This window comes from Pipra filicauda, unplaced genomic scaffold (genome assembly GCF_003945595.2).
Source record: "Pipra filicauda isolate LSUMZ 115617 unplaced genomic scaffold, ASM394559v2 scaffold24_size8852520_pilon, whole genome shotgun sequence".
NCBI classification, from domain to species: Eukaryota; Metazoa; Chordata; class Aves; order Passeriformes; family Pipridae; genus Pipra; species Pipra filicauda.
The window spans coordinates 2,455,257-2,473,081 of NW_024104365.1; the positions used below are offsets into that span (position 1 = coordinate 2,455,257).

The following is a 17,825-nucleotide window of genomic DNA, read 5'->3' on the forward strand; positions in this document are numbered from 1 at the left end:
ATTTTTATCTTCTCAGTCACATTTAGTTGAAATTGGACTACTTAGTTCAAAAATTACAAGGAGAGGACACACAGACTGTATTATACTGTTGCGCAGCCTTGTTTCCATAGGAAACTGGGCTAAAAACAGCCTGAAAGTCAGCTTTATCCTCTGCCAAAAAAAAAAATCCCCTCCCAATTTGTATGTCTAGATCATAAAATAATGAGGATACTCCGAAGCAATTACTTTTAAGGAAGATTGCATGCCAAAGCACACATTGGCAATGCCAAATACTCATCTTCTGTTAGAAAGAAGCATTTCATCTGAGGAGGAGTAGATAGGAGTCATCTAGCTATGGAGAGCCTTTTCTGCCCAAACCTTTCCATGCTGTCTCCATGCAGATGAAAGGAGAGGAGAACTACAGAAAGGTAAAACATTGTTTCTTCTCTACCTCCTGTTGAAGATCCAGATAAGTCTTCTGCCTTCACTCTGCCTCCCTGTTCAAAGCTCCCTTTCTCTACAGGTGTGCAGGGAACATTATGAAACTAATTAGAAGTACAGTATGAAAAAAATTTGAGATGCAAACTTTCGGTTTTATATTGCAGCAAGAAGAAGCCTTGCTTGTAGAATTTAACTGATATATGACAAAGTGAAAGAATGAATATTTGGCTAAATCATAAAAGAACTATCAAAACCCAGCATCCCATAGAGATATATCATTCAGTAAACAGGAACTTTTAAGAATAGTTTCACCTGGAAATAGTGTTACATAAAAACCAACATTGAATTGCTTAATAAGATGATTTCAGACATCTTAGAAAATATTGTCAGGAAAAAAATCATCATTATTTCAATGATAAAAATGAAAGTAGATTAAAAAGCAGTCACAGCCTGTTTGCCAAGTACAACTAAATCAATAAATTAGAATAACTTAACTTGAACAGTGCAAAATTTTAAGACTTTTGTCTTGGCAGGCTTGTCAGAAACTTGACTAAGTGCTAATTTGCTCTGTATTTTTTCTGTGCAAAATGTCAGCTCTGATCTAGTATTATTTAACCTTTGGGCTAAGTACTGGTCACTCAAGTCTCACAAAAATAACGTATACTGTATGTCTAGTACATGTAACAGACATATGCTGAGACCAGCTTACTACTTTCACAAATATGTGGAAACTAAAGGCTTAGTCAACAGAAAGCTTCCTTATACTTTTAGACATTCAAATAATGATTGTTTATGTAGTAATACATTTGGAAGTGTACAGTTCTGGAAATAACTTAGTACATGTAGGTGAAAACGCTTTTAAATTGAATGAAACCATAGATAATCCATCTCATTTGTGTTAGATGGGCAGAATGCAGTAAGTTGCTTAAGGCTTAAGCATTAAGCCTCAAGTTAGTTACCTCAACTCCTTCTGTAGGCAGTGGAGAGAAAGGGGCATCTCCAGAGTGTGGTTCATCCCATGTTAATTGTATGACTGGCATAAAAGTGGGGAAAAGTGAAGAAAAGAGATATTCTCATTCTGAAGACAAGGAGTATTTTAAAAACTTGTCACTGATCTTAACACGTCTTTCACCTTTAGAGCAGGACTTCAGACGTGTTTTGTTGCAACATTTACAGCATGTGACATACCAGCCTGCTAAGATGTATTTAGGCAGTGATGCATAGGAACTGTGCCAGGTAAGGATTTCTCTTTCTACAGCATTTTGCAAATGGACTAAGGTTAATGCAAGATGCAGGTAGGATATATCCTTCTCTCCAGTTTGCTTAGAGATAGTGTGATTGGCTTATTGAGTTCTAAAAAGCCTTTTTCTCTATTATTATGTAATCAGGCTTAGTACTAGTAAATATATTTGATAGCAGTTTTACTATCTGAGGAGCAGACTGATTGCAGATTCCCAGTCATGTATCCAAGAGATGATGTTATGACAGCTGCCATTTTTATTTCATTGATTGAGAACAGTAACGAGGTCAAAATCATATATCTAAAACTGGTTCATTTAAGCCTCTAATGAGCTGTATGATATGAAAGCTTTTTCCATGTCTTATAGTATAGACACATACTGTGCAATAGGAAAAATACAGATAAGCAAAACATCTGAAACAAGAAATAATTTCTAAAGGCAACAGAAATAGCAAGATAATAGGAATATATTTTGAATTTTTTTATGATTCTAATAATATAAAGGAAATCTGGGGTGTAGTAACATGAGGCTGCAATGCCATGTTGGCTTGCAGCCAGAAATTATTTTCCATTGTCACTGGAGGAAGATATGTGCACTGAAACACATGTTTATGGAGTCTGTTGCTGCCCACAGGTACAGTCAGGAGTCCACTGTGTGGAGACCTGGGAAATGCTGACTGGGAGAGCCATGCTCTTTAGAGTTGCAGTCTAATTTAAGATGTGATTGAAGAGGTAGGAGATGGTCCTAAGAGGACAACTGAGGGCAGGAGGCTTCCGGTACTGGGGAAACAAAGCCAAGGAAACCAGCTCTGTGCAAAAGTCTCATGTTTTTATTCATTTATTTATCTGTGTTCTTATGACATTAATTATTATTCAGGGTTTACTGTAAAACTATAGGATCTTACTTATTTTTATCTATTAAGAGACAGATGTGTTCACCCACTGAATTAATACATGTGTAACTTTTCAGGTATATCGCTCATCTCTTACAGGATTGAATTCCCATGGTTTGCAGTTTCTAATGAGCTGGCATACCAGCTATCCATCTGAACTGAAATACAGACACTTAAGACTAGTAGATTGCAGTAGAACTGCAGATGTGTTAGTGTCTTAAGAGCTTATCTTAAAACAACCCTTCTCTTGTTTTGGCATCTTGCTTCAAACCACTGAATTTATGGGGTGTAAAACAGTCTGTGAAATTAATCACAGCTAAAAGAATTGCAATTCAGCTGTATTTGTAGGCCAAAACCTGCATTTATTCATGCAATATAACGGCTACCCATGAAGTTTGGTGTACTAGTCTCGACATACTGATGGTTTCATTCACGTGTTCTAAACCCAATGAAGAACAAGACCAGAAATCAATTTCTTTTAGTTGACAGTATTGTATCTTGTCTAAAAAATTATTTCATATAATTTTAAACATAGTATTTTGTTATCTTCCTCTTACTGTTTCTCCCTGTCTTTTAAGAAGATCTCAGTCTCTTTATCTGAAGTTTTTTGCGTCAGGTAGACCTTTTTCTTTCTCAGTAACTCATCTTTATACTTTTTTTCTTAAAACGTGTTTCAGGTAGATAGTTTTGACACTTTGTTTTCCTCTCAAATGCCAGTTGTAGAGAACAAACTAAAAACATTTTAACTTTTTTAACTGTTTCAGCACTGGCATTCAAAACAATTGCATTATGTTTCAATCCTGAAACCTGGTTTTTGCATTGAAAAAAATTCACATTGAGTCAGTGTCAAGTTGATTGTATTTAATTTTTCAAAGATGTCTTCTAAAAGTCTGTCTTGCAGTGTAGAGCCAGGCTGTCACTGCTGTTTGTTTTGTACATGCCTCACTGATTTTTGTGGGATAACAAGTAATAAGGCACTGAAAGATTTCTGTCCTTAAGAAGCATACCAGCCATTATTATAGGATCATTCTGTTTATTTCAGCCTCTTCCAGTGTTTTCTGTGTCAAAGTTACCAGCCTGACCTGGAGGCCAAGTAGCAGCCATCCCCTCTCCTCAGGAGATGCTGGATACAGGGCAAAGGAAAAGGAAGCAGCCAGTACCATTGCAACAGAAAACTATAAGACCAGAAAAAGCCTTGCAGTTTTGGTGCAAAGGTGAATCTCTTTCCCCATTGCCATTTTTTCTTTTTGAATACTTGTTAATATTTTAAGTGCATTCTCATTTCTGCCCTTGGCTCTCCATACCTGGAAAAGGAGAGGAAAAATTAAGACCATTTTGAGCCATCTTCCCTTCAGGCCTGAGAAGAGGCCCAGAGTGGCTATAGATGAAGGTGGATGTGCTGGGTATGGATGCAGATGGCTTGAATGTACCTAGGTATGGGGCATCCACCACTTTTCTGGGCAACCTGTTTCATGTTTCACCCCCTCGGTGTAATTTTTTTTTCCTTCTATTTAGTCTGAATCAACTCTTTCTTAATTTAAAATCATTACTCCTTGTCCTTTTGTTATAGGCCCTACTGATGTCCTGATTAACCACAGTGTGGCCCTTTGAACCAGAGCACATTCAGGCACTCAGGGACTTCTTGGAGCATCTAGTTGTCAAATTCATTTCCACAGTGTGTGTCAAAAGAGAAGTCTTCCAGAAGAGTTTGTGTTTTGTTCAGAGACAGTACTTTTTTCTTAGGGACCACAAAAAGCAGCTTTGTTGACACATTTCCGTTTGCCACTCCATAGTATGAAGTGACAAGTTATCTGACAAGACTGGAAAAGGAATTCGTAAAGCTATTGCATAGCAAATCTTTTCCTGCCCTTCCCTCTCTAATTTCAGTCTGGAATGGAATATATGAACAGTTTTTGCATACTTAAAAAACAAACCTCAACCAGATAACAAGTTAAAGATTTTTTTTGTTGAAAATTGATTGGCAAAATTTGAAATTCCTGACAATAAGGAATGCCATAGAAAATTCTGAGAAATACAAGGACTGAAACTTCCCATCTCCTGTAAATAGCTCCAAGAATTTGCTTTTAGCAGTGTCTCTAGAAATAATGAGAAATAGCACAGAAGATTAATGACACTGCCATTATCATAGTGCTGATTATAATTGGATACACATTAGAATAGCTTCACACTGTGATTAGCTGTTCAGTTTAGGATTATTGTAGGTTTAGAATTTTGAATTTTAGAAAGGTTTACTGTGGTAGTTAGTTGCTTTTTGTGATGTATTTTTTATAGCTGTACCAAGATTTATCAGGAGAAGTGAAACAAAAAATGTTCCTTCTTTATGCAGACTGCTATTTCATTTTCTGTTTATACACTTATAATAGTGTCAGAGTAGTAGACCAGTATTTGTATTTTACATGTTAAAGGCATTCATAAAATTACTGCATGGCAAATCACTCTTGATAGCAATACGTACCAGGTGTAACAAGACTATTACAAGGCTACTGTTAATGAATAGTCCACTTTCCAGCTCCTTTGAACTTTCTTTTAACAGGTGGATATGCATATATAAGTTGGTATTAGTAAAATCTTTCTTGGTTTCTAAGAATTGCTGGAGAAAGAGGGAGTGGGAGAGACAGACAGGTGAGAAAGTATAATAAACTGGTAATTCTTTAGTGAGAAGACACAATTTTCTCATGCAAGCCCACTTTCAGATGGAAATTCCCTCCCTCAAAGCATTTTTGTTGGTTTTTTTGTTATTTAGAGGAATATAGGGAATGCATATGAGGAGCAAAGAAAATTTTAGTCATTTGCCAAAAACATTGTATTACTAGATCTTACCTTCTGAATAATTATGTCCAATATCTACTACAGTAGGAACAATTTGCAGTCCCTTTTGTAAATATAGTCAATCATATTTTACAAATAATGAGCACATTTTGCCCACTTGTGGTTTTTTATCCTTCTTGATTACTCCGTTCACCCATGCATTGTTCCATTTTCACTCCATGGTGAAAATATGGGTATCAGGCAAAAGTATTCTAGACACAGTACATTATGTAAGAGCACAGGCTCTTTTCCATATACTCCTAGTATAGTAGAGGTGGTTTGTTTGGTTTTGGTGGGTTTGTTTGTGTTTTTGTTTATTTGTTTTTTGGGGGGTGTTTGTTTTTGTTTTTTGTTTGGTTTGGTTTGGGTTTTGTGTTGTTTTGTTGAGTTTTTTTGTGGCTTCATCATCATGTTGTCATCTCCTAATCTTCTGGGCTAGATTTCATAACAAGTAACCTAAAAGGTGAGCACCCACTCTAAATTAGTTGTTGAACTGGAGAGAAAAAGACATCTAGTGTGTGTGATTCATCACACGTAAAATTTCGTTTTACTTCAATATGAATCACGAGCTAAAGATACTCTGCACTAACTGCAGAGAAATCTTTGATGGCTAGCTTAGGCTAGACATATTTTAGATGTCTGAGCTGGGTCAGTTGAATGTGATGGTCTGTGATCACTTGTACACAAAGACTTTTTCTTGATTCTCCTGGTCACAAAGAGAGTTCTCTTGTGCAAGAAAGCAATAAATACGCTTCTGTAAAGTATTCTGCCAAGGAAAAAATTATGCAATGTCCAGAGCATCAATGCCTTTATTCTTACATCCCTCTTCACAAGGTGTGATGGACTGAAATGTCAGTAATGTCTTAAACATTGTCAAAATCATAGAAAGACTTTTTGTCAAACTGCAAGGAAGCAACAGTCTGTCTGTGACCACCAAAGCCTGACTGGAATTTGGACTGTGAAGGGGGACTTAAGATAAGGCTATTGTCTAATCATCTCAGGTTTGAGGAGAAGTAAACAAGGCTGAGGAAAGAACAATGTATCTGTGTTAAGAATCAGCCCTAGCTGGGCTCAGGGGGTGGTGTAGGAGAAGGATTTGGGGTGTATGATGGTGAAATCTCTCCACACCAAATCAGAAGGAGAAAACTTCCCCCTCCACACTCCAGGAAGACCATGTGCACACAGGACATTCACATCAGAGGCAGCTGAGAAGGGGTCATAAACCATCAAAGACCCTCAAAGCACCCCTGAACTCATTCCTGAGGCCTTCTACCACCAGAGGACTGCATGTGATCCAAGTGAAGTAACAAATCCAGAGCTTGTCACAAGAGATTGCAAAGCTTCCCCACTCACCCCCAGGGGAGGTGCCTGGTCCTGAATGTATATTAATCCACTGGACTCTGTGTTTTGTGGGACCCTCACCATCGAGAAGACCAAAATAACCAGATCGATGGGACACTGCTGGATTACATGGAATGGTGATACTTTTTCTTCCCCCGTCTGCTTTTTCCTATTTCTATCTCTCTTTCTCTGTCTCATATTTACCAGTAAATAGAACCCGTACTATTGACTTTGGCATCCGGTCTCGTTTGTACCTTAATTTGGGCAGAGGCATTTCTAATAATTTTAATAACCGGACCAAAACACAAGGCCATGCAACACCAGTGATGCTGGAATTAAGTGTCAGTCCACTGCAGACATAATTAGTGTCATATTTCGAAATAGCTCACTACAGCAATAATAAAATGAATTCTACTCTATAGAGAGTTTCTCTCCAAAATTAGTCTTGGGATAAAGTGGTGGATTTAACCTAAAATGACAGCCTGCAAAGAGCTGCACGGGAAGATAGAATACTGGTACCTTAGCAAAACTGAGATGGAGACTTCTTCCTATGAGAGTTGTAAAGAAATATCAGAAAGAAGTTGCATTAGTAAAGTTGAAAGCATAGTTAGAACTCTTCTTGGTAGGTACATTCTGAATAACTGAATCTACATTTAGAACTCTCCAATGGTTTTCCTAGATTCCAAAATTTTTGGTCTTACTGATACCTCATGTTGCAGAAACATTAATGAAGTAAAACCTTAATTTTCCTTAATGCTTTATAGAATCATAGAATCATAGAATCGATTGGGTTGGAAAAGACCTCCGAGATCATCGAGTCCAACCCTTGGTCCAAATCCAGTCCATTTACTAGATCATGGCACTCAGTGCCACGTCCAATCTGCGTTTAAAAATCTCCAGGGATTGTGAATCCACCACCTCTCTGGGCAGCCCATTCCAATGCCTGATTACTCTCTCTGTAAAGAATTTTCTCCTGATATCCAACTTAAATTTCCCCGGGCGGAGCTTAAGCCCGTGCCCCCTTGTCCTATTGCTGAGTGCCTGAGAGAAGAGACCAACCCCCACCTGGCTAGAACTTCCCTTCAGGTAGTTATAGACGGTGATGAGGTCACCTCTGAGCCTCCTCTTCTCCGGGCTAAACAACCCCAGCTCCCTCAGCCTCTCCCCATAGGACTTATGCTCCAGTCCCTTCACCAGCCTTGTTGCTCTTCTCTGGACCCGCTCCAGCACCTCAATAGCCTTTCTGAACTGAGGGGCCCAGAACTGAACACAATACAATATATTATATATTATTAAAAACCTAAAATATATTCTTTTAAACTTAAATAATTGTTAGACTGTGTAAAATAAAGTTTTAACATCAATGACTATTGAATAAGTTACTGGCAATTTTTTTTTTAACTCTTGGAGAGCTCATTCTTGTTTTTATGAGCCTGGTAGCTTGATTAAACATTGTCAGATGATTAACTAGCTTCCCAATTAAAATAAGCATTTGATAGTTAAATGCTGATACTACACTGATATCCAGTTATAATGTGAAATGACCTTGCAGTTTTTATACATAAAACAGACTTCTTTGTACCTGATCATAGCCATATAAAGTATTGCTATTAAAAGCCGGAATATTTTAGAATTTGGGGGAAATAAGAGTTTTTGTCATAATATTTGAAGCATTCATTAGATATAGGAAGAATTTCCTGTAGAATAATCTCCAACTCTAAACATTCTTCATAATATTTAAAGTGTGAAGACTTCACAGACTTTATGATGCATGACCAACAGGAATTACAGAGGACAAAGTCGAAGTCAGTGCCTACTTTTGTGTTGTGGAATGTAATATTACAGATAAAACTATAAGTACTGTAAGATTTGAATACAGAATAATTCTTTTGAGCAATTTTATGTATAAGTTATCTAAAAGTTGTACACATGCAAACGAGTATATTTTAAATATCAGTTATCCTTAGAGAAGCCTGTGATAAGGTAACTTTAGAAATCAGTAGAATTCTAATTATTAGCTCGTTTTCTTGTCATTTTATTTGTTATCAGTTTTAGCACTTACAAAGGTCATATTATTTCTTACATAGCAACCAAAAATAAGTCCTATTTATCTTGTAGTAGCAAGAGATAATGATGTGCTGGTGTTTCCCTTTAATCTGGAAAATGCTGTCATTCCCAGTTTAAAATGGTCTCTTATCTATACTATTCTAATTTTCTACAAGTTTGCAAATACTTGAAGGCAAGCACACAGTTTAAAAATCTGTAGCTATGTTTCTTGAATCTTTTATGCTCAGATGATGGCAGGAGATCAAGACACCAAAGCTTCATAACTACTGCCTGTCAAACGAGCTATGGGAAGTGATGATGTCTCTGTAACAATAGTCATCTGCACTTGTGAAGTAAAATACACAAGCTTAAACAAGGGATGCTCAACCTTTCTAATTGGGTGGAAAATGCTTATTACAGGAACATAGTGACTTCTGTCAAGAAGAACCCATTAAGTGAACAACATTAGTGGAATCTAAGACAGAAGAAGGCTGAAGTACTGGAGATGTTCTGATGGCCATAAAATATGGTAGTTTTTTTTATTAACCCAGTGTTTGCTTAAACCCCTTTGGAGAAGGTGGTGTCAATTTTAGCTTTTAAGTTTGATATCTGATTTTTTTCTGACTTCCTATCACTTTGCAGGTACGGGCTTCTGATGCCAGACATTTTTATGTGGTGTCTTTTGCTGTTCACTCGTACAGTCATAAAATATCTGGAGTTGGAAGGAACCCACAAGGATCATCGAAATCCTGCACTGGCCCACCCCAAGAGTCATACCATGTTTCTGAGAGCATTGTCCAAACACTTCTTGAACTGTCAGGCTTGAAGCTGTGACCATTTCCCCGGGGTGCCTGTTCCAGTGTCCAGCCACAGGATGGAAAACCTTCTCCTAATAGCCAACCTAAACCTTCCCGTACAGGGCTTCATGCCATTCCCTCGGGTCCTACACTGGTAACCAGAGAGAAGAGATCAGTGCCTGATCAGTGCCTGCCCCTCTGCTTCCCCTTATGAGGAAGCTGTAGACCACAATGAGGTCTCTCAGTCTTCTGTTCCCTTGACTGAACAGACCAAGTGATCTCAGCTACTCCTCATACGGCTTCCCCTCAAGGCCCTTAACTATCTTCGTTGCCCTCCTTTGGACACTAAGAGCTTAATATCTTTCTTATATTGTGGTGCCCAAAACTGCACACAATATTCAGGGTGAGGCCGTACCAGTGCAGAGCAGATGAAGTGATACAGGTCTGTTGTACTGAAGTTTGCATCAGCAATAACAGAGAAGAAAGTAGTATTAGAATACAAATAGCTTAACTGTCTTCATGAAAAGAAATATTTGGAAATAGTTTTTGTTTCAGTTTTTTTAGTTACTTTTGGTAATATAATTGTTATGATTTGAGATGTAAAATACGTGTACGAGTTGGTGGAGATAAGGATCCAAGGAATGTTCTCTTCTGTCTTCATATGGCAGTTTACTGGCCAACCGTTGTTTCAGATTTTAGTGGGGTTCAAGTATAGCAGATATTTTTGATCCTGTGGCAAAAAGGCAATGGCTTCCAGTGCAGCTGAAGAAGAGATTGATGAAGGAGGTCACAGACGTTTAAGTGCAGAGGTTTTCTATCCTTCTTGTACCTGCACATGGGTGTCATGGAGAAGGTTACTTTGATCACTTCTTCTTAAATCCATGGCAGAGAAGCTCCATCTTGTTGAAACAAATCCTAGCAAACCTAGGCCATAAATTCAATGTTTCTCAATGTTATGCCCTATATTATTGTCAAAGGTTGGGCTTGATGATCTTGGAGGGCTTTTCCAATCTTAATGATTCTATGATTCTGGGATTAGGTTTTACATCATACTTGATCTGGAATTAATCTTGGCCAACCTGAAGGATTGTTCTTGTATTTTCAGTGCTTATCTGTGCAGTTAGCTGTACTAAGCTTTATGCAAAAGTAGTATTCTTTTCTCATGTCTTTGTGCCTTCAGAACAGTATTTATCAGGAAAAAAATCTCTTTGTTTACAGCATCCTTTGCACTTCAAATTATTGTCTTCAAATTCATTACAAAATTCATAAAATCCTTCATTGCAACATTAATCCTTTCATGGTTTCTTGTTTTTGATATATTCTTTTTACATATTTTGTATTTTCTTAGATTGTAGATTTTGCAATCAAATAATATAAACAAAAGTTATAAATCAGAATGTCCTAATCATGAGATTGTACTAAAATTAAATTTTTTTATGTTTCTAGTAGGGTTTTTACACATGCTTCTTAACATTTTGGGTGTTTTTTCCTTATAATAAGACTGGTTCTTTTTTCAGCTGAAGGTTGAGTGTTGAATAATCATGTTTAAATGGATACCTAAGGAAAATACTAAATAATGTAAGACTTTTGATGACACTGTATAACCTTAAACCACTGATGATATTTAATGATCTGTTTTAAGTATATTCTACATTTGCACTCTACAAATGTTCTGAATATTAGAATAGTATATTGCAACAGAATAAAATTAATGGATATGATCAGAAGTTTAAGGCTTGCAGACATGGCTTGTCTCTTAATCAAGATCTTTTAAGTTTGGATATTCATAAGAATTCAGATAATGTAAAGATATGTAGTCACCTGATCAATGAAAAAGGGAAAGACTGGACCTCCTCTCTCAGACTGTTGGCTCCAGAGCAGATTTCCTGACTGACTTAAAATGCTGCTTGTGCTTTTCATTTTTGTCCTTTGAGGAGGAACAACTTTTCTTGTATATAAGGCATAGTGGAAGAAAGACCACAGTTAAGGAAAGAGTTAAAGATCTGTTGGTACCAAAGGCTAGTGTTTTCTTAAATGCTCCTTTGATTTTGTATTTGTAATTTTACAATAATAAATAAATGAATTCACTTTTGATATTATAAGGGCAAAAAGCCCTGGTAAAATTTAAAATTTTAAATTGGTTATTTTGTGACATGCCATCATCAATTTAGTTTCAACAAATTACTGTGAATGTTTTTATATAAGCGTAGCATACTTGGTAAAAATGTACTTTAATTATATGCTGGTCTAGGTTTTGGTGGGATTTTTTTCATAAATAATACTATATTAAAAATTGCATTCCTATATGGCTGTAAAATTAGACTGTTTTCATTTACATTTGATTTACTTTATTTACTCAAACTGACTAGGTACTTTAAACATGTAATTAAACAGTATCTTTTAATAAGTGAAATTTAAGCAAAAAAAAAAATTGAATGATTTCCAGTCTTTGATGGTAAATGTATAGAAATATTATTTTTCAAAGAATAAATTGCAACCCTGAAAAAAATATTTTTCCAGAGATTTCAAGCCTGATATTATATAGGTGTTATTCTTTTAAATTATGTTATCACTGAAAGGTGAACAAGTAAAATGCAGGAAATCTAGTTTCAAGATGGATGCCTTATATTTATATTTTTGTGGTACTTTCTATTCAATTATATCAAAACCAAACTTTTCTTGGAGATTGTACTGATTTTCCAGGAATTTAGGTTGCATTTTTTCAGAACCAGTTACTCTGAAAGTATCAACGCATTGCGCTGGTCCATCCGTTGCTGACCCTTCTACTTGTTTTTGTCTCAGACTCAATTTTACCTGAGCAACACAAAACGGACTTAATAAAATGATCAAGAGGAAATGACACTGGGGGAGGCTTGGGTTACCTGGAGTGGGAGCAAGGTAAATAAACACACTTCTGATATTTTTTCCTTTTTTTATCTTCCATTAGCTTTGACTGCTTCATGATCTGTGTCTTACAGTTTCGGAAAAAAAAAAAGGGAACAAAAAAGCCCCCTAACCAGAAAATTAAAAAAGCCTATAACTGCAAGTTCAGTTGCTTTCATTGTGTAGTACAATAAGAGGAGTTGTTGGTTACAGTTAATGCTCCTAGGCAGTAAAACACTGATCTGCCAGCATCTCTGTTACTTCAAGTAAACGGAGGGAAGTTAAAAACTTCTCTTTCATAACTTTGGTCACTGTGAACTGTACAGAAGGAATTTAACCTCTTAAGTCCCCCTCATTTGGATTGGTTATATAAAAAATAAATTAAACACTGATTTTCATGAATTGCTTAGAGTTGTTGCAGGTGTTCCTAATTTCCCAACTACTATGTAACATACTTGTTGAAATGGACATTTTACTTGTGCACAGGATTTCAAGCCATGATGCTCAGCAAAATGGTGCATTAAAATGCAGGGCCAAGATGATTCTTGATGGCTGCTCCATAAGGCTGGTATGGCTTTGGTGTATAGAAGAGACTGAAGCCCACTAGAGGGCTCACAAAGTGTTTGAAGATACCCAGCTTTCATATAAAATCTGCAGCTTTCCTGCAGGACCTGAGAGTGAGGCTGAAAAGCACCTGCTAGCATCTGGAACATAAACATACTGAGTACAAGTAGAGATGTCTCAAATTGTTTCAAGGATTACTATCAGCTACAAATTCCCAGTACTTTAGTGTGTGTTCCAAGCCTGTGTAGTACCCTTGTACTAATGGTGCTCCCTAAGAGCCAGATTCTGCAACATTTGCATATGGCATTTTCCCTTGCCAGGAGCAGTTCAGATTTTTGCTTCCTAGCACATGATTGGAAATTCAATAAAGATTTTATTCAGCTTCAGAACCAACATCTAAACATCTGAGTGTGAGCCAGGGGTCCACACTTCTCACACAGAAAACACAGCTTTAGGCAAACCAGTCGGCGTGACCAGAAGCACTAATTGGTCCACAGTAAAGTTAACCCAGTGAATATGATTCAGGTGGCTACAATGGTCCCGTTTGACATGCTCTGCTGGTTTACAGATGGATGCTAGTGCCGAAGGTTATAGGTGTCCTACCCCATTGGAGTGGTTTGGGTTGCTATAAAACCTCAGATGGAACAAAGCTCCTGAGGAGGAAGCTAAAGTAATCACCTTTGGTCAGCTGAGTGACTCTCATCCTAGGGTGGGTTACAAATTTCTAAAATTATGACTGGTAGAATATCTGTCTCAGTATGCATACTGTTTTTAACTAAAGCTAAAGCGATTTCTTGTAATTTATTTCTACCCCTCTACAGCTTTCCACAGAGAATAAATAATACACATGCTTAATTGATAAGTACGTTTGGTATAATTCAGTATTGGTATAATTTGGTACAATTCAGTATAATTTTTGTATTATCAAAGCAAAAATTACTGCTAGTACAGGGTAAGGACTGGAGCTCCTTATCCCACCTGTACTGGACTGTCTTCCCCACAGGACCAGGATGAAGATTAGCAACTCTTTGGAGAAGATTTCATATTTCATTCATGATGGCTGTGTGCTATACCAGTGCAGTGGGCTTATTAGGACTGACAAGACCCTATTACTTTTGCATTGTATATCAGCACAGTTTGGTTCTCTTGACAAAGAGCATCTTTTGTAACCAGGAAAACCCTGTATATCCTTTGAATAACACTATTTTAAAATCAGTGTTACCCGAATAACACAAGGTCATCAATAATCCTCTCATTCTATCTGGAAATTTTAATATGAGTCTTTGGAAAAGCTATAAATGTTGATAAACATCTAAACCTTGCTATATATAGCATCTCATATGGAAAGGCACTTCAAATATCAAAGTGAGACACAATGAGCCATCATTAGTTTGTTCCGATTGATACTAATAATACTATTTTCATTTTTAATCCTTTTTTTTACAAGTGGATGCTGTGTACTTAGAAGAAAACACAGCCTATCTTAAATATCAACAATTTCCACTTGAGGAAGAAAAGATTTTCTAAGCCCTGAAAAAAGCATTTGGAAGCACATGAATGAAGAACTAGAATAAAGTCAGGGTAATCCTCTGTCCTCTATTATGCAGCAGGTCAGATTAGAGGATCACTAAGATCTTTATGGCTTTATAATTTATGATTAACATATTAATTTTTGACTGTGTGCTTTGGATCAGTTCTTTGCAACAATGCATAAAGCACATCTTTATTTGGAGCAGGTGGAGCCGAAGCAAGATGTTAAATTTAGGCAAATGTTGAAGTGCTTTGCAGACTGGATCTTGACTCCTGACGTCCTGAGTTCTCTTTGTCTTCCAGAATGGTTGCAGTGAAGTATTTTTTTTTGATGTGGTAGTTGTCATGCCTTACGCTATATTTAGTAAAATAAAAAGAAGAAAAAGTATTAAGGTTTTAGTACTTCTTCTTTGCCTAAAGAAAAATTTTATGAATTAAGAAATACATTAAAACAAGTTTCATATAGGTGGAATAATTTTTTTCTCCCTAGGTTTTTTTGTTGTTGTTTAAGTTTTACATTTTCACAGAATTGTAGAATAATAGAATATAGGTTGGAAGGGACCTCAAGGGTCATCTGATCCAGCCTTTCTTGGCTAAAGCACAATCTAGACCAGATGGCCCAGCACCCTGTCCATCTGAATCTTGGAAGTTTTCAATGTTGGGGAATTCACCACTTCCCTAGGGAGATTATTCCAATGTCTGATTGTTGAACAACTGCTGTTGAACACTGTTGTCACAGCCCATCAATTTGCAGGGCTTAGGCTCCCGTAACAGTTCACAACCAACTCTTCCTTCACTGATGGTAGGTCTGTGTTTGCATCAACTTTGATTTTGTTCCCAAGGCCTGGGGCCCAACGGAGCTGCTAAAGACAGAGCTGAAGAAAGTGTTGAGAACCTCTGCCTTTTCGGCATTGTTGGTTACTGATTCACCTCTCTTGTTTTACAGTGGGCCAATATTTCCCTTCTGCTGCCTTCATTTTCAGAAAAAAAATACATACATCACCGATACAAATATTCTAAAAGTTCAATTTTTCTTGTAGAGATACGTTAAGAGAATGTAAATAATGGAAAATTAACATTATCGATCTGAATTTTGTATTTCAGGACCTAAATTAAATCTGTGTACAGTTACAGCACAACTACATAAAATATCTTTGTGTTTCTAATAACCTGTTAAGGTTTTTAAAAGTAATAAAACTTAGGATATTAGTCAGCTTGATATCACTCTTATTTAATTAATTAAACATCAACAGTAACATTGAATGTAAATATACTGACCCCTGAAGAATATACCCTTGATTTTTGTAATATGAAGTAGCTGGCTTAGAAAGTGTAACTTTTAAATAACTCCCAGGAGGTATTAAAAGACATGTAGATGTGGCACTTAAAGATATAGTTTAGTGGTAAACTTCTCAGTTCTGTGTTAGCAGTTGGATTCGGTGATCTTAAAGGTTTTTTCAAACATAAATGTTTCTATGATTCTATGACTAGTTCTCCAAATGTGTATTGGGGTCATTACTTTCACTACAAAGTCCCTGTGCCAGCTAAAATCAATAAATTCATAACAGTGTGGTGCACCTTGAAATGTATCAAGGAGAGAAATAATAAATACATGTGCCTATAGTAAAAAGAACCTACATCTTCCTGTAGAAAGGATTCATCTTTCCATCTCTCATCCCTTCTCCCTTTGCTACTACAGTACCAAAATTTACATCTCTCAGAATGTTTCTATAACAAGTAAAGTTGCAAGTGTAATTCATAGACAATGATATGATCAAAAAATTGCTTTGCATTCACAAAGTTTCTGTCAAGGTTTCTTGTATTGATTTGTTATTCATACACCCTGTACTTCCAATAACATTTTTGCATGCTGTTGCCATCCGTCTTCAAGAATCTCAGATGTGTTTGGTTTACTGAGTTCTCAGCCATTTCTCAACTGCAGTTCTAGCCACTGCCAGTTTTTCAGCTAGCCAGATGCTACGAGTAGGATAGCTGCATCTATTCTAGTGAAATACATACTTTCTGCCAAACTTCGTCATTTCAGAATGAAAACTTCGCCATCACAGAATCCCCTCAGTTTTATCTCCATTGGTGTCCTTTCCTGCCATGTCTTGTCTTTCTCCCATACCCACTGCACTTCATCGCTTCTGTCTGCACTTCCACGTGCCACAGTCTTTCCTGAAACTTCATTTTCCAGCTTGTTTGTTGGATAGTTTTGCGTCTGTGTATCATTTGGCTCTCTGCATATCAAGGTTTAAATGGTTTTGCTGCAGACAGCTCTAACTGTTGTCCTAAAACCTACTGACTAAAAACTAAATCAACAGATAACAACAAGAGAAGGACTAGAATATGTATACAAGTGTGGGTGATTCCAGATGGCTGGCTGAATTGGAAAACCACCCTATAAGTGTCTTAAGTCTTAATGGTAATGAATAGTTTTTGAGGTCTTGTTTCTGCTTCTGCGTTTTGAGCTGGTGAGCTGTATGGTTGTCAACTGAGATGAGGTTTAGGACTGTGTGCAGGCGGCGGTGGGAAAATGAAAGCATAGAAGCAGCAAGAGAATTTGTCCTGGTCTCTGCATGCCTCTACCTTTTGGCAAAATTGCACTTTTATAGTGGTGATGTTGATTTGTGATTCTTAGCAAGTGTACATTAGTAGTCCAAAAGTCTACTCCAGAGTTAAGGTTGCCAAGGGCGCCTTCAACTTTTGTGTTAAATTACTTTAAATTCTCATCCAATATAGTAGTGTATTTTATAACACCAGAAAATGATGAATTAAAGTAATGCTGACTTCAGCTTATGTTGCAGGTATGCCACAAAATAATCTAAGGCTGCACTCCTGAATAAGCCAGTTGTTACTGGGAACAGTAGTAGTTGTGCAATAGTATACCTAAGTAGCAATGGGATTACTTGTGTTGTATGTTAAGTTTTTGAGTGTTCAGCATATGCCTTGTTGGTTCTCCATCTTCATTCACAGTATTAAGTGCAAATGTACTGAAGAGTGAGGAATTGGTTGAAGGAGCTTGTCAGTGTTGTTAATGATTTATGAAGACTCTGGTGGAATCCTGAGGCTTCAAGTTATTGTCACCTAATTATTACTTTAGATGCCTGTTTTGAAGTAATCAATTCTGTACATAACTGCTTATAATAGTGGGAACTTGTTCATATTTAGACACCTCTATGTATATTAACAAAGAACTGAGCACATCTCCCTTCCAGTACTAAAATTTGATATCACTGATAACAATAGGGTGGAATTTTTAAATTGTGATGGAAAACAAAA

The 17,825-nt window shown here is 36.8% G+C and overlaps 1 protein-coding gene and 1 long non-coding RNA gene across 3 annotated transcripts in view; both read left to right on the forward strand.

Moving 5' to 3' along the window:
* The window catches only part of GPC6 (glypican 6), a 769,083-nt gene that overhangs the window by 36,350 nt on the left and 714,908 nt on the right, over positions 1–17,825 (forward strand). The gene's annotated exons all lie outside the window — the stretch shown is intronic.
* On the forward strand, positions 128–2,533 carry LOC120323381. Its single transcript, XR_005563762.1, has 3 exons — positions 128–407; positions 1,559–1,656; positions 2,295–2,533. It is a non-coding gene; the product is annotated as an uncharacterized LOC120323381 (long non-coding RNA).